We start from the raw sequence: 18324 nt of genomic DNA, 5'->3' as shown, positions 1-18324 counted from the left end.
AAGACTAAACTGTTAGGCTATAAAAACGTAGACATAAGAAACTAAGCTGAAGGTGAGGAATTAGTACCCATGGACACAAATAAGGAGTTCTCAAATGAATTATGAACATAATCAGTTCTCAGGGTTAAAAACGTTTTCACCACATTAAATGGCAAAAAGACGTAAAATGCAAGAAGATGTATTTCCCTGTATTTTTGTCCAATACTGCACTTAAAATGACTTTGAATTTCATATGTTCATAAGCATAGTATGTTTACACAAGAATGCCTAAAAATTAAAAACTTTTAGTGTTTAACGATGGTACATACTGAAATGGAAACTGATACAGTAATAGCCAGGGTCACTCTATATATATATATATAAATCAAAAAAATAAATAGTAAAACAATTTACATTAATGATGTATGATAATTAACATTAACATTAATAAATAATATTTAATAATTATTGTATATATAAAAACATTAAAATCAATAATTAATTAATTAATTAAAAATTAATAATTAAAATTAATAAAAGTAAAATGTATGATCTATATTAATTACCATTACTATTAAGATTAATATTAACATTAATTAATAATGTAGAACAATAAACGTATAATATATATAAAACATTAAAATCAATGATAAAAAATTAACTAAAAATTAAAATTAATAAATGATTTAGGCTATAATAATTACCATTACTATTAACATTAACATTAATAGATGATGTATAGCACATATACAAACATTAAATTCGAAAATAAAAGTCATGTTTTTTTAAATAAAAAATTATTTGAGTCTTAATAAGATGGGGGGGAAAACCAATAAATAACTTTTCTGATGTCTCTTTATGTTCTTGCCCTTTTTAGAGTATAAAGGAAACGCCGCATTTAGACCGTTTCCAGCACCCATACCGTAAGTGCAGGACTAGACGCGCAAACTAAAAAAAAGTGCGGCTGGCTTGACCGTGTATTTTCGACGCGCGGCCCACTTGACCGCAGTCGAATACTCTCATAAAAACAAAGAAATTTAGATATTATGTAAATAAGAGATTCGTGTGACAGCTTCATTTATTATAAAAGAATTTTGTGAGATATGACAACTTTTTAGTGATTATAGAGGGAGCACACTTTGCGCGCTTTCTGCCATGTCAAATCCCTTATACAGAATTTTCTGTTAAAAATAACATTGGTTTGTGAACGTAGTGACCAGACGTCCCCGTTTTCCGGGGACAGTCCCGGTTTTTGGTGCTCCGGCCGTCCCCGACTGAAGCTGTCCCAATGTATCCGTTTTACAGCTCGTTCAAAATAACCCGCAAATTCTACATTGCAAAAAAGCCCGACCAACATAAAGCAGCCTGCTGGTTATCGGAGCAATCGTGTAGTGATTATATTCACCAACAGAGGGGGTTGTGCAGCTACACTGTCACTGCTACACTTGGTCGCGCGCGCGCCGCTAACCTGGACCAGAGCAGAGCGCCATTATCATCAATTATCAAAAGAAACATTGTAGTCTGTTTCGACTTTCAAGGTAGTAACGTACTAACTATTCATGTTAAATTAAAGTAATACGGTTATGTGTTTTATAACAGGGCTTCAACAGGGTGCGAGATTGTTTTGGACAGTTTAAACGTCCCCGGTCACAACGCAGCAATTTCCACACACGTCTTATCACGTGGTGAAGGTACACTCAGATGTGAATAAATAAATAATAATACACTTGCAACTTACTTAGTGCTTAAAATGAGTCTAAAATGCAAAATATTAGTTAAAAATAGTTACAAGTTTAAAAAGTTGTAATTTCTGTACAGTAGGCTAGCCTATAAACAGCTCGTAAAAATGAAAATATTAAATTAAATAATAAATGTTAAAAATATTTGTTAAATGCTGTTTTATTTAGGCCTATCTTATCTCATATTTATGTTGTTTTATTTTTGTAATGTTATTTTTCAAAATAGTGTAATAGTTTTTTTAGTTAGGTCTGGTTAATAGTGTAGCCTAATAGTTTTTTGGTGAATTGTATTAGCCTAAAAACAGAACAAAAATCCCAATAATAAAATTAAATAATAATAATTAATGTAATGATATATGGAACCTGCAACAATTAAAAAACAAAAACATTCAAAAATGTATTGTCCCCGTTTTTTATTCAACACGTTCTTACTCCCGACTCGTCACATATGGACGCTTGGTCAGGACCCCTTGGCGTCACATTTTAACGCACTGGGTACCCCCTTGGCGTCATTTTTCAACGAGCAGGGCAGTCCGATAGACTTCTATGGAACCCTGAACAGGAGCCCTCGGCGTTGAAATTTGACGTCTTGGGTAAGCACACAGCAGTCCGTTGTCTGCTGTGGATGGGTCGAGACTACAGTAAATAAGAATAGATAGGAATAGGCTACAATAAATGATCTATCATCTTTATCTGGCCACCCAACTGGTTTTTAATGTTAAGAAATCCCTCGCAGTCTGATATCAAAGTGCCCTCTGAGAAAAAGGGGGAGCGTTCACAGACAACAGCATCCAGCGGTGAGTTTAACAACGGTCATCGTGTTGTGCAACAGCATCCAGCGTTGAGTTAAACAACGCTCAACTGCAGGTAGAACAGCATTCAGAGGTGAGTTTAACAACGCTCCACGGTGCGTGCAAGTAAGCAGTTTAAGCGTTTTCTGGTCATAGGGTAAGTGACTAATTAGAGGTGATGCATGCTGGATAATGTATTTTTATAGGAGTCTGGTATTGATAAATAAATATGTATATATGCTTGTGTTCGATTAATCAATGTTTTATTTATTTATTTATTAAAAATCCTCTAAATTAATAACGCTGACGTCATTGTATGTCGCGATCGCGATCCCAAGGTCCATTGCGATTTTCCACTCGGTAAGTAGAAGAGTTAATTAATAGAGATTGAGACTATTCTTAAATTTACACAATAAAAACTGTTGAATCAGGACAAGAAGTTGTGTTTAGAACTTTTAGAAGTGTAAGGTAGCAATTTATTAGGACGGTAAATATATATATATATATATATAAATAACTTGCTGCACCAAATGTGCAGTAGGCTAGCAAAGTTAGCTAATTAAATTCAAGTTCATTTTTTTCGCATATAATCACGAAGGTACAATGATGGGGAATACAAGATTTTCAGTACTGAGGTACTTTCAGTTACCTATATTACATTAGCTCAAAACTATTAAGCCACTTTAGCCAACATTATAAATGGTCAGGTAAAAAACAGTGTTGCCAGATTGGTTTGTTTTCCAGCCCAATAAATTGTTTAAAATCCACGAATAATTTTATAATAAACGCCTAAATATTATCTATAATAAACAGTAGAAACAAATTCATAACAACAACATTATTGTGTCTCAGCACAATTTCTTACTATGAAATAAAACCATGTGTTTAATTAATGTAATAATAAATTAAGTTGTCATAAGTTATTGATTGATTCATGTAATTTTTACAGTGAGTTCTGCTGTGGTTTTGTTTGGAACTATTTTTGTTGGCAAAATAGAGCAAAACTTACATTATTAACAATTTTTGTGTAAAATGTATTGAACAATATTAACTTTTTGCTTATTGAACTGTATAAAATCAATTTTACATACACTCAAGCCCAATCTGGCAACACAGGTGAAGAGAATACTGGTGTAAAATGTTCAATTCTGTTTTTTTGTTTGTTTGTCTGTTTGTTTTTTCTTTTTCATCATTAGGTCCCTCAAATTTGCCAGCAAAAATTATCTTTATTCTAACACTCCACCACATACACACACACACACACACAAACAAATAAATAACAAAGGCACTTTTAAAAGCCACGTCCGTCTTGTTAACCTGTACTTATCAGTCTCTCTCTCTCTCTCTCTCTCTCTCTTTCTCTCCCCTCTCCCCTCTCTGTCTCTTTGTCCCCCCTCCCTGTTTCTCTTTATCTATATTTGTTTTATTTGTCCATCTCTTTGTTGTGAGTCTTTCTGTCTGTTTGTTTTTCTTCCTATCACTATGTCCATGAGTGATTCAGAAATCCAAGAAAATCTAATGGTCTTGGATAACTTGGTTGATCATCAAGAACTGAAGGATGAGCTCCAAAGTCTTGATGACTTTCTTGGTGAGCTGCAAGAAGAGGAGGTGGCAGCAGCACCAGCAAAGATACCTGAGCCAAGGCAACCAAGGGTGCACTGGAGAAAAAGAGACGTGCATGGAAATATTGTCTATGCAAGGCCAAGATCAAGCAGGGATCAGTCAAAAAAGGGTCAGTATTGTTTTTCATTAAAGATATTTTGAGAAATCACATTGTTTAGGCACTTAAGATTGTAATAAAGGAATTAAGGAAATGAAGGAATACATGTTTAGCTTGATATGTCAGGGAAACAATCAAACCAGAACCAGTCATTAGATTTTTGACATAAAAAGTAGATTTATTAAAGATGTCACTAGTCTTAAGTGAAAGTGAAAAAATAAGTGAAAGAGGCACATTAATGTTACTATTACATATTTTTGTAAAGCAGTATGAACTACAAAATTAGCACATAAAAAATTGTTTATTTGTGGGCTGTTATGACATTTTCAGGAAATCTTGTCAATATTATGGTTATGCAGTAAAATGTGCCTGCCTGGTTACCATCATACTAAATCGCTTGCAAGTTATTGGTCTTGGGAAGGCTGTGTCTGAAACGATTTGTTCTTCTGAGTGTGTTGTCAATGGCCAGCCAGCTTTCATTTTAATCTGCTTCTATATAAGCATTCCTATATGCTGTTATCATCTATATGACACCTTATAGGCAGCTAACCGACACTAATTGGACTGTCCACATTAGGGTTTGGGAAATAAAAAACTCTCCAGTTGTATGTTAAAGAGATAGTTCACCCAGAATTTAAAATTTTGTCATCATTTATTCACCCTCAAATTGTTCCAAACCTGTATTAATTTCTTTGTTCTGCTAAACACAAAGGAAGATATTTTGATGAATATGGGTAACCAAACAGTTGTGGGACACCGCTGACTTCCTTAGTATGGAGAAATAAATACTATGGAAGTCAGTGGGGTCCACCAACTGTTTGGTTACAAACATTCTTCAAAATATCTTCCTTTGTGTTTAGCAGAACAAAGAAATTAATACAGGTTTGGAACAATTTGAGGGTGAATAAATGATGACAACATTTTAATTTTTGGGTGAACTAAGCTCCAGAGACTGTTGGTGTGTACTTCATTGTACACCATTTTCATTGTTTCCATTTATATCTGACAGTGGGTTAGAATGTAAATAAATGTTTGTATTTTAAAATTTGCTATTGTTTCTGAAAACTCCATACTATTTTAACAGAGTGTTTTCTACAAGATCTCCAGCACTCACTGAGCGATTCCTCAGGTGATGAGGCATCACCTCTTGGAACTCCAAGAGATCCTCTTCTGGCATCCTCGAACTGGAGCAAAGTCTCTTTTTAGAGAGGTGGAGGGCAGAGAGACCCCGTCTGGTAAACACGGCTGCAGCAAAAGAAAGTGTGGCAACACACATCTGCCAACAGTGTAGGAGCAGTCCAGCAGTTATCCGGTGTTGTGACTGTCGACCACGCCCCTTCTTCTGTGCTGAATGTGACATCAGCATGCACACCAGACATGTCCTCCACAATAGAGATGCCATGACTGCTGGATTCTTCCAGCCATTGCCTCCAACAACTGTCATGGTGGATAAGGCTCTTTCCCATTGTGGTAAGTTTTGGTTTGTGTTTGTACAACATATCCCATTTTCAGAACAGTTAAGCTCATAAGTTTTATTATTTAAATGATGCCTTTTTTCTCTTTTTGTTTGATCTTGAATTTATGTAGATAATCCGTGTCAGTCGGCTTTTTGAGCATATCTTGTGTTCTTTTTCAGCAATGTGCTTCAATAACATTGATCCATTACAATCTTATAACTCAGTCAATACAAATTATGTTAATTTACATGTACTGTATGATCTTTTTCAGTGCTGCTTGTACCTGTGGAAATGCCTGACAAAATCTGTGGTTGTTCACCAGAGTCATTGAGGGTCAGTCCAGGAAAGACTGTTGCTGTGGTCACAATGAATGGTAAGAATGTGAAGAACTTTATTTTGTCCTGTTTGAGAAGCATCTTAAAAATAAATATCTGTCCATACTTAACTCCCAACAAGTTTGGCATAGATTTTGTATCTAGAATTTTAGAAATGTATGAAGTATACAAAGTAATGTATAAATTGTATGAAGAACCCAAACCCTGATTGACCCAGCAAAGGTTTGCATTACAGTGGATGTGTTTTTGATTTTTCCAGGACGATATGATCTAAGCATGCCCGAGTTAATTTGTGAGGCATGCCAAGCCACTTGGACTGCTGCAGTGGCCGACCTAAACAGAAGTGACTACTGGCCTGCAACTCTTCAATTTGCCACAATTTATGCTACAGATATATTTTTCTCATTTGAGGAAATGAAGATGGCGGCACCGGGATTGTCCTGCCAAGCATTTTTAAGAATGCTGGATCAGCGAACTGTTTGCTTTGGTCGTGTGAGTGTTGAATTTATTAATCCTGCAGTATTGTTAATGTATTTGAATTGTGGGTTGAAAAGCTGTTTGATGCTAATGTATTTGTTGTACATTATAAGCTGTTGTTTTCTTTATTTTTAATAGACTGGCAAGATCTCAGCAGACAGTTTTCAGAAAAGTTTTTTTTGAGTGGGAGGCTGTGCAATTTGAGGTGGACAATATATGCAAGGAAGAGCCCTTCATCTGCCCTGCATGCACCCCAAATATGCTCGCCGTTTCCGTAGATGGAAACCGCAAGCATTACCGTTTCAAGAATGCTGTTAGGTACTTCAAACTGTGTGTCACAGTGTTCTTACGTATTAATAAGAAAACATGGCTCTTTATTATGCACCAAGTAATCTTAGATTATAAGTTATAGAGTGGTCGAAAGTACTGACTTATAAAAATGATAAAAAATTATAAAAATGTGACTGACGCTTTTAGCACTGATCATTAAAGCCATTCTCAGACATATCCAATGAGTGCGTGAACACAGTGGCCAATCAGAGGTGTTTACGAATCTGCTTAACAGCGCTCAAAGCATTACATTTTTTTAAATTTCAGACTGGTATTGAAGTTGGTACTTTTGACAACTCTAATAAGTTATCATAAATTGTTCTGTACCTTTGTTGTTGTTGTTGTTGTTGTTTTGTTTTGTTTTTTAGATCTGAGGAACAGGCCATTTTTGAAGGGGTCTTTATAGCCAAGGATGAAGATGTGACAAGATTTGTGGACCACATTCACAGCACAACCAAACATGTAAAAGTGTAGATGATGATAATTAAAACTACAGTACTACAGTAACCTCTTACTGAAGAGTTTGTTTAGAAGAGTCTTGTTTTCATCGACCATTATCCATATTGTAGGTCAGTGGGAGAGGTGTTTGGGGAGGGGAGTGGTCAGCAGCCAGAGAGACCTCACAAAGATCTGCCAGCAAGGTAGACGAAGAGGGATTGGAGCTTGCGGTTTGTCGGCACGGAGTGCTGCTCTGTGCTTTAAATATGTACAGGGGTGAAATTTTTGCCTATCCCCCCTACCTTCAAGAAAAGCTGGCCAGTAGGCAAGTCACTTTTTTTGTATGGATGTGACCTGCAAATATTGGCCCTACCTGCAAAGAGCTGCAAAAAGCTGTCCAGAGCTCCAGCACCTTCTTAACATGAAGCCATTCCTTTCAGTATTTCGTGCCAAAGCCCATGATTTTAAATGTGAGGTAAGGAAATGTTGCTATGTGATAGAACCACATTATCTTAAACCGAACATCTGCAAACATCTGGTTCTTTATTTATTTATGTTCTTACTCAGGTGAAATGGAATGGGGCATATCAGGATAGGGCTGGATTAACGCTAGGGGAGGAGGTGGAACAGTGCAATGCCTTCCTCTCTAGGATTGCAGTGACGACAAAACACATGTCAAAAGCAGATAAGATGACCACATACTGCTCTAGTTACATAATCACGTAATAACATCATATTTTATACATCATATGGTAACATCATATATTCTGTGTTTGCAGGACGCACAGACATGCTGACTCTCATGGCCATGCGCTGGAATCAGCAAAAGTTCAACAATTTGGCAATTTCACTGACTCGCCGATGTCAGAAAGTAATGACATCAGTAGAATTTGTTTTAGATGGTCAGTATTGTGTGTTTACAGTGTACGAAGCTGTGCATTGAACATTTGGTTCTTGTTTCTTGGTTCTGTGATTGCTTGTCATTGTCGACCAGAAAAGCTCTGCAAAGCCAGTTACAAAACCTAGAGTCCTTGAAAGCCCAATTGGCAGTGATAGAGAGCCAATTGGAAGACTGGGTCAGTGATGTAAAGGAGTGGGCAGACAGTGAGGAAATGATTACTGTTAAACCTCAATAAGTTCAGAATACTCAAAATATTTAAGTAAACTCATTTTTTAAGTTCAGAATCACCGACATCCCATCGCTCCCACAGTTCTCAGCCTCGCCCCACTCATCATAGTGTTAATTACAAACAGCTCATTTACACATTCAGATCTTGGTTAAATGTTTGATAGCAAATAACACATGCTATTATAACTATCAAAGAGACTGTCATTATATATATATAATCAAACATACAGTACATGTGGTTTAAAATGTTTAGCAGCCCATCCTCAACCCAACCACAGGCTCTATTCTTCACCACAGTGGTAACCCTACAGAACTAACATAACAGAGCCCCCTGTAAATCCCAACATAACACAATATTAAAGAATAACCTATGTTAATCTGCAAAAACACACAAAATAACACTTTATTTCAACATTTATTTATACTGTCTGACACAAAGCATGCTGGGAATTAGAAATCTGCTGCAATTAAACTAAATCATATTAAGTTATGCTTACTACAATGAAATTTTGGGTTCACAAAACTTTTTTTCTATTAAATGCAAAGAACTTCTATTATTATTTGAGTGAAACAAACTCATTTTCATTTAATTAATTTCACTGTTTGGTTTTACAGTGCACAAATAAATGTAATTGTTACTGTTATTGTAATTTAAACTGCAAACTACCTATTTCTTCTCAGCAGCAACAGTAACAACAACCACAAATGATGCTGATGCCTTGGCCAGCAGAATTGAGGTCCTGGTAGCGAGTATCAAGAGATGTTCCCAGCGTCTCTATAAAGATACCGATGAGAACAAAGGTCATGCCAGAATCCGCAGCAAGATCAGGGAGGAGAAGGAGATCCTGACATCTGTTGTGGAGAAATACAACAGAATGGTTCCAAGCACAGAATGTCTTTGCTTGGAAACCATTCTGTCTGGTGAGACAGCTTGGCCATGGCAGCTACCACACACTGGTGTGTACACTAGTCTGTTGACTGCTTCTGACAAATCTGATACATACATTATGACACATAACCCATAATGCTTCAAATGTCATTCTGTGACTCCAGGTTGATGTTTGATACATATGACTTAAGTCTTTCTCATAAATGCATTCCAGACTCTGTCGATCTAAGGACAAAGAGAAGAGTGTTTGACATCATCATGTCAGTAAGGAGACTTGAGGAGGAGCAGAAGATTCTTGTTGCAGAGATGGACCACCACTGGAAATCTCTTTCAACTCGTGCTGATACCCTCAGAGAGCTGTCCCGCATGTTTGCCAGTGAGACAATGAGAAGTATGTATTTGTAAGAAATGGCATGAACATTAGGGTTGCTCTGACCTTAGATTTCCCTGCACTCCATCACAACTGTCAGAATATTTTTATTATACAGTTAGTAAGAGTGATCTGTTAACTAAAATCTACTAAAGTGCATATTCCCATAACTACATATAGGACATGTCCTCTCTAATCATTGAAGTAAGTAGCCTAGTAATGAAAACATTTTATTGAACGATAAGTGGCTTTTTAGCTCTATAAGTCATTACACTTGGCCTGAATCTCACTCCAACTGGTAGCTGAAAGTAGAGAATGTTGTTTTCTTGTCCTTGATGCCCTCACAATGCTCAAACTATGAATTTCCTTCCTGACATTTACTATCTAGTGAACATGAGGACCAGCCGTGTAATCCATAATATCTGTCCGTGACTGTCTGATTGTTACTAAGTCCTGTGACTTTGTTTGGTTGTGTTGTTTGCAGGAAAAAAAAAAAAAACAATCATAATTTGTCCAACTATGGTTATTCTGACTGACTAACATTTCGTTGACTGTTTGGGGGCAGCCCTAATAAATATACACAACAATGATGTCTGTTTATAAAGTTTCTAAGGCATGCTCAATGTTATTTTGTTCCTCTTTTAAGATTCACCTTGTGGCCTAAGTGAAGAGGGTTTGAAAGTTCTACAGAGCAACATCCTCAGAAAGCAACATAAAGTCAGAGAAATGAAGGTGCAAGCAAGAGACTGTTATCTGCAAGTTTTGTCTGGAGAAGGGAACATCAACTTTTTGTACAGTGCTTCAGCTGATGAGTACGACAGTGACTGTGAAATGTCTGATGACGGACTGTAATCCACAAGACTGTGACACCTTTCATCGTTCTGGACAATGACCTTAACTCTGGATACAAAGAATGTAATAAAATCTGCTTTTCATCACCTTTATAAATGGAACCAAAAGTGAACCTCTTCTTTCACATACATAGAAATGTGTGCATGCATGCCTCTAGAACCAGTCTGTGGTGGAAATTAAGTGCATTCATTAAAGTATTGTATGGTACTTAGAGATTTTAGGTATGATTTGTTTCTTCTCATCCAAATTTTTACTTATACTCCACTGCAATTCAGAGAGAAAAAAATGCATTTGACAGCACATGGAGAGCTTATAAAATGACATTTTGTTGCAAAAGTAACCTCTCAACAGTACAATTAGTTGATTGGCAGAAAATGAATTGCCAAATAATTTTCATGCGAAAACATTTAATGGTTCCAGCATGTATTTTTTATATATATAATTTTTGAGGTTTGAATTGTTCACAGCTTTTATCAATGTATCTTTTTGGGTCGTGTGTAATTGTGTCTGCATTTCTCACTATTTTCATACTTTCTTACAAACCAAACAATCTCTTCATTTGTTGAGAAATAAATAGCAGATTAATTTATTATGAAAATAGTCATTAGTCTAGGTTGTGTACAAAATAATTAATAATAATCTTGCATGAGTAATAATAATCTAAGGTTATATGATTCACAGGGGAAAATGAAATGTTAGAACTTCAGCTGGTGGCTGTGAAAGTGTAGAGTGTACTTTAACTGTAGGGTGTTATATAACAACTGAAACCTGTTTAGAGACAGAAGAAGCAAATTATGAGGAAGAAAACCATTATGATAAGGAGGAATTATTATTTCCCAATATGATATTACATCTGCTTATGTGTCATCTAGTAAAAGTATTGGAGTCAACTGATTTGATTCTGTGGTGCTCAAAATATTTCACCGCTTGTGTAGCTTCATCAGCTGTGACCTGATAAACAGCATGATGATAGCAATTTTGAAGTCCCTTTTTATTTCTATTGAATCCCTTTTGTCTTTATACTATTTTATAAAGTATCTTTATACTATTTTGTAGTCTACAATAAAATGTTTTACACGGTGTATTGTATAATAAATTATGTTAATTGTTTTGAAAATAAAAAATGCACTATACCATCTTATGAGTTTGTTTAATTTCATGATTTTGTAGAAAATAAAAACTTGTAATTACTTACCATGCTTCTTTTACATAAACATTTTTAGTCATATTAATGACATTTGAGACAATAATGAACTATTGTTGTCTTTTATACTGTGATTCTTTTTATTGTGTGAATTTTATGACTTTTCCACCATCCTGTGCCTATGTTACTGTATTCAGAGTCTCACAATATCAGCAAAACATAACACAAGCATGATGTAAATATAGAAAAGGGGGAAAAGAAAACAATATTCAGATATAAATGCGAATCAACAGTTTGTTGTTCATGATGAAGAGAGCATATCTGTGTAAGTTTTACTGTCCTTCCTCCCCCAGGGACCCGGTAGCGGCCCCTGGAAGAGCAAAAAAATGCACATTTCATATGGCTGTAACTCAAAGTCTGGTAAGCATATCAAAAAGAAAATTGGTAGGACAACTATTTATGCTATGTTTACTAAATAATGTTGAACAGAGATTTCTGACATGCATGGAAAGGCGTTATAAAAGCATTTTAAAAAGTGCTCACAGTAAAATACCAAATTTCATTCTGACTCTCAAATATGTCATAGAGGTTTGTACCGGTTTGTACAATGAACATATTTAGATGCCCCTTTGTTCATTAAAGTTTGTATTTATTTAATTTAATTACTAAATGTTTTTAAACTGATTCAACAGAACGGAAAAAAATGGCGCTGTAAATTGTAGTTGATTAAAGTTACACTAGGGTTAGGATCTCTGTAAACGGGTCATTTCTTTCAACATAACAATACCTCATTGATAAATGACAGTATTACTGACGCAATAAAGACATCAAAACATTGTTTGCAACATTAATCGCTTTTTATTTTGGCGTAAAAGTTACTCCAATCACAGCGTGTCCTGTTAGAGCTGTGTCACGTCATACTTGTCCATATACGGTAATTACAGTACAGCTACGGCCGGAAGTGATGCAAAGTTTCAGGGTAAATAACGGTAAATTCAACTTGTTACTTATCAAATTGTGTTTTATTAACACCTACCCCTACCCCCAACCCTAAACCTACCCTTACAATACTGCAAATACAGTTATTAAATTAATTAATTAAATAAATAAATATTAAATGACGCAATATTGATGTGCGCATGTATCCCTTCTAGTCTTTCCCGTTGAGTTGACTTGTGGGCATCATGGAATTAGATGTGATTGGCAGGTCTACACGGCCCTTTTGTTTCTTTACTACACTTTTTCTAGATTGCTAACACACTATAAATGATTAACAGATTACAGTGAAACATTTTTTCCAAGGTCAATTGGTTTCCATGGCATGAAGCAGAGGGTAACTAATATTAAATAATTGTTGCAGCTGTGCACTGTATGTGAAATAAATAATACAATATATCAAAATATTTCATTTTTTATTACAAAAAGAAAATTACTGTGATAGTTATTCTAGCGTGCAGTAATTTTTAACAGAGGTAAGTTAATCTATTAAACATAAAATACTTCTGTAACATTTACAGATATGTGACCCAACAGGCTTTAAATAAAAAACGTTTTAAAGCCTTTTTCTCTTTTTTTTTTCTTTTTTTTTTTTTTTTTACAAACCAGGAGATGCAAGTCTGCCATCAGGAAATATATTTTCTTCCCTTTAAAGAAATAGCCAAAAAAAAAAAAAAAAAAAAAAACCTAAACTAAATGCAAGGAAAATATAAATTGGTAATTACAATTATAATTATAAATGTTAAAGTAATTCATATCTAATATTGTAATCAAACACTTCAAACAGGACTACAACATTTGAGTGACATTTTAGTAGCTTTTGGAGTATTTTTTGGTATTTATGAGCTTATGCTCATGGACAACAAACTTATGATCCTGCAAGGTACACTGTTAAGCAGTTCATGACAAATGCAAAAAGTTTTTAAAAAGACAACTGTAAGAAAATAAACAGTAAAAGAGACTGGGTACTGTGCAAAAACTTTACTGAAGAACAGCAAGCAAAAACACTCAAAAATAAACTGCATTGAAGGGTGCTTGATGAGTCCAGGTGTTTATGGTGACTATGTTGTCATGCTGAAAGCTGGTTGGGATGTGGGCACAATGTGTTGGAATTTGCTGGCAGGCTCCCATGTGTCATCCCAGGTTTTGCCACTGTAAAATATCATAAGTGCACATAATGTCATTAGAACACAGAGCAAAAATCAAGATCACTGTTGGGTTTAAATTAAAGAGATGACATTTATCGATGCTTGTTAAAGCAGCATTAATTCTGGTTAACCCAAGTGGTGGAATGTAACTGTACATTTACTCAGTAATTTACTTAAGTACAAATTTGAGGTACTTGGACTCACAGTTTTATACTTCTACAACATTACATCTCAGATTGAAATATTGTACTTTTTACTCAACTGCAAGGTCTGGCAGCTTTAGTTACTAGTGTTACTAGTTACTTTTAATATTACAATTTTCTATACAGTTCCTGAAAGCCATGTACTTTCAAATTTAGTGATTTCAAAATGTTTCTGATAAACTGAGGGATTAGTTATATTAGTGGGTTGAGGAAAATCTCCTATTTGTTAGGAGTAAAAAACACTCTTAGATTAGTTGAAAAGTGGCTATATCTGACTTGCAGAAGCAAAATAAGTTTAAAAATTTCAGCATGTTATCATGTTGTGTTCCAAGCAGATCTGGCAGTTCTACAGACTCAGGGATAAGGATAGTGGCTGCATCTTGATCCCATTGCCTTTCTTCATTATTCTCCTCTTCCCTAATATTTATTACTGTTCTTCTCTGTCTCTGATCTTCCTCATGCATTTTATTATCACTGCTGTCACTGCTCTCATCTTCAATGCAAGACAATGCTTGAACAAATTCCAGCATCATCCTATTTAAGAAATTCTGGCAATACAGAAGTATTAATTATTGGTCCAAAAAACCTCCAAAAGCAAGGTGATTAATTTGCCTCTCTGTGGATGTATTGTTAAGTCATCCACAACAGTTTAGAACACAGATCTTATGCTCGACTGCAATCTGTCCTTTGAAAATCACATTTCCAGCACATGTACAACAGGATTCTCCATCTTAGAACTTTTGCTAAATTATGACACATGCTTAGTGTTTCAGATGCTGAAAAATTTTGGGGGATGAATCGCTGCTACTATTGTAATGCATTGGGTGGAGGTCCTGCAGGCTCAATAAGCTTCAGCTGGTTCAAAGTGTAGAGCACTTACTAGAAACAGAAAATATGATCACATCAGCACCATTTTATTGTCAATACATTGGCTGCTTGTCAACTAATTTAAAATGATATTAATTACTTGAAAAGCACTGGATGGTCCAGCTCCTCATTACCTACAATCCCTTGTGTCCACTTCAGTCACAAAATTCCAAGATCTTAATATAATATTCTAAATACAGTTGGGGTAGATCGTTCTCCCATTTGTCTCCGAAACTATGGAATAGTCTTCCAAGCATTCCAAATTTAGACACACTCAGTTTACAACCAGACTCAAGACTTTCAGTCAGACACACACACACACACACTCACATATATTTGTTTTTGTGAATTGTGGGGACATTCCATAGGCGTAATGTTTTTATACTGTACAAACCATATTTTCTATCAACCCTACCCCTAAACCTACCCATCACAGGAAACTGTGCACATTTTTACTTTCTCACAAAACTCATTCTGTATGATTTATAAGCCTTTTGAAAAACGGGGACATGGGGTAATGTCCTCATAAGTCACCCTCTCCTTGTAATACCTATGTCATAACCATGTCATTATACAAATTTGTGTCCTGATATGTCACAAAAACGTGCGCACACACACACACACACACACACGTATATATATGGGGACTCTCCATAGACTTTTTATACTGTACAAACTGTATATTCTACATTAGTAAACTGTATATTCTACCCCTATAGCCAGGGACACACTTAACAACTAGCTGAAACATTCTGAGCTCAACACACAAAGACTGTTTTCTTCGACTAAAGCACATTTAAATACTTACACATGGAATTTAAACGCAACTGTAAACACTGACTAAACGTAACTGTCTATGACTTGACACACTTGGGCATGATCAGTCGTAAGTATCAAATTACAGTCATAATCAGCCTTACAATCGTTAAGTGTGTGCCTGGCTTAAACCTACCCATCACAGGAAACTGTCTGCATTTTTTAATTAAAAAAAAAACACTGTTTACTGTGTCCTCATAAATCATGTTTACATTGTAATACCCATGTCATTATACACGTTTGTGTCCTTGTATACAACCATGTATACAAGAACACACACACACACACACACACTTTACATACTATAACTCTTTTTTTAAGTGAATGGCACCCACACCAATACCTTTCTGTTTGTTTTTCTGTCTCATCCTCAGGATGCAAGACCAGAGGCTTCAAGGGGATGCCTGCCAGATCTAGCTCTTCCCAATGCCTCTACCTCATCGCTATTTAAATCAGAGTACTGACCATCGACCTCACACCAGTTTTTCTACAGGCTACCTCAGAGGATTATTTACTGCCAAGATGAGGGAGCTTATAACAAAATATCTAAGTTACTTTTTCAAATAAGTAACACAAGTTACTTTTTCACATTTATTGACTGACAGCTCTCCTGTCCTAATGTTGAGAGAAATAAAGTGCTAAAGAGGTGTTGTGTGCGCTGTGTAAACATGATGGTTGTTGTAGTTCTAGACCAGGGGTGGCTAACCCTGGTCTTGGAGAGCCACAGTCCTGCAGAGTTCAGCTCCAACCCTAATCAAACACACCTGAACAAGATAATCAAGGTTTGAAAGGTTGCTAGAAAGCTACAGGCAGGTGAGTTTTTATCAGGGTTTATCAGCTAAACTCTGCAGGACTGAGGCTCTCCAGGACCAGGGTTAGCCACCCCTGTTCTAGACTAAATGTGAACATTTACTCACATTTACGCCCTCCACTGTACAGGAATGAATATGCATTTCCTTCTGCCTGAGGCTTATTAATTTCATGTTTGGTGTGAAAGGGCCTTAAACATTTGCCAAAATATAATTTTTTTGTTGTTATTAAAAACAAACAAGCAAGCCCAGGTGAAAAAAGTAATGCAAATAAAAAGTAACTAAGTAACGCATTTAGTTACTTTTTTAGGGAGTAATGCAATATTGTAATGCATTACTTTCCCCAACACTGGACATCACTGACATGAACTTCCATGCTGCTTGCAAGACAGCAGTTGAACTTTGACAACATTGTATTGGGTCATGGAATGGACTAATCCATTGCATTGAAATGCAAGAAAATGAGCCATAACCTGTTTCATTAAGATTATTTTAGAAGACACATTACTCTTGAACTGTATACAATCGATGGTCAATATAAGGCCAGAGGTACTGCTAGAGTTTCTGCCATTGACTTACTTAATACTTGACACAGAACACAATTTTGTAACTCTTTAGCAAAATTTATAAGTAAAGATGGATTCTTCCATGTATGAAATAAGGCTATGTTTGTAAAGGCCAGATCATATTAGTAATAGTATGATATTCAGTATGTGAAAAACATGGCCTTTCAGTTTCACTTCACACTAATTTATGAAATATGAACTATTTTACTTACTGCAGTACAGGCAGAATCAATTATACGCCCATCATTTCTGCTTTTAATGACAGATTTCCCCCACTGGCTATCCAGTGACGCCACTTTTTCTTTTATTTTATTTTTTTTGGTGGACAGGCTTCCAAAGCAGACATGACAGGTTTTCCTGCTTGCCTGATTGGGAGTCTGGCAAGAAGGGCAGGACCTGAATTTGGGCCTTGTCATGACTAGACAAGAAATATACACAAAAACAAACAACAGATGGACAAAGTGTTACAATAAAGAGGATTTTTAGGAACTATTAAGAGAACTGGAGAGATGGTCAAATAAAACAAATAAAGATGAAAATAGAAATAAAGATATAGAGAGAGCTAAAAAGAGACTGACAAGTAAACTACAGCACAGACAGGTAAACAGGACAGACGTGGCTCTTAAAAGAGCCTTTATTGTGTGAGTGTGTGTGTTTGTCTGTATGTGTGGTCGGGGTTTAGAATAAAGAGCAGGCAAATTTGAAAGACCTGATGAGAGAGAAAAAAAATATATTAAGAATTGAACACCTTACACCAGAGGTGTCAAACTCAGTTCCTGGAGGGCCGCAGCCCTGCTCCAACAAACATACCTTTAAGTTTCAAATAGGCCTGAAGGACTCGATTAGCTGAGTAAGGTGCATTTAATTAGGGTTGGAACTAAACTCTGCAGGGCTGTGACCCTCCGGGAACTGAGTTTGACACCTATGCCTTACACTTTACACCAGTATTCTTCATCAATGTTGCCAGATTGGACAGTTTTCCACCCATTTGGTTGATTTTGGGTTGCACCATGTGTGAATAAATGGGCTTGGGCAGGTGGAATTTTGTTATTTTAATACAAAAGAAAGAAATAGAAAAGTTGCAATGTTCAACGTAGCCTCCATTATAACCTCTGAAAGAACATTTAAATTATTTATTTCATAGTGAGAAATTGTGCTGAGACACAATAATGTTGTTGTTATGAATTTGTTTCTACTGTTTATTATAGATAATATTTAGGTGTTTATTATAAAATTATTCGTGGATTTTAAACAATTACTGGGCTGGAA

The 18324-nt window shown here is 35.7% G+C and overlaps 1 protein-coding gene and 2 long non-coding RNA genes across 4 annotated transcripts in view; 2 read left to right on the top strand and 1 right to left on the bottom strand.

The window, feature by feature from the left end:
* Positions 1-18324, bottom strand: part of LOC127502714 (DNA polymerase zeta catalytic subunit-like) — an 845784-nt gene that overhangs the window by 332992 nt on the left and 494468 nt on the right. The gene's annotated exons all lie outside the window — the stretch shown is intronic.
* LOC127502749 (uncharacterized) lies at positions 5962-6825 on the top strand. Its single transcript, XR_007926920.1, has 3 exons — positions 5962-6059; positions 6281-6513; positions 6637-6825. It is a non-coding gene; the product is annotated as an uncharacterized LOC127502749 (long non-coding RNA).
* LOC127502747 (uncharacterized) lies at positions 7412-11574 on the top strand. Of its 2 annotated transcripts, none has more exons than XR_007926918.1 (5): positions 7412-7741; positions 7834-8168; positions 9080-9352; positions 9499-9675; positions 10301-11574. It is a non-coding gene; the product is annotated as an uncharacterized LOC127502747 (long non-coding RNA). The 2 variants fall into 2 exon arrangements; XR_007926917.1 differs by having other exon boundaries at positions 9077-9352.

This window comes from Ctenopharyngodon idella, chromosome 20 (genome assembly GCF_019924925.1).
Source record: "Ctenopharyngodon idella isolate HZGC_01 chromosome 20, HZGC01, whole genome shotgun sequence".
Classification (NCBI taxonomy): Eukaryota; Metazoa; Chordata; class Actinopteri; order Cypriniformes; family Xenocyprididae; genus Ctenopharyngodon; species Ctenopharyngodon idella.
Note: the sequence above shows the minus strand (reverse complement) of the source record. Positions and strands in the feature narration are given on the sequence as shown.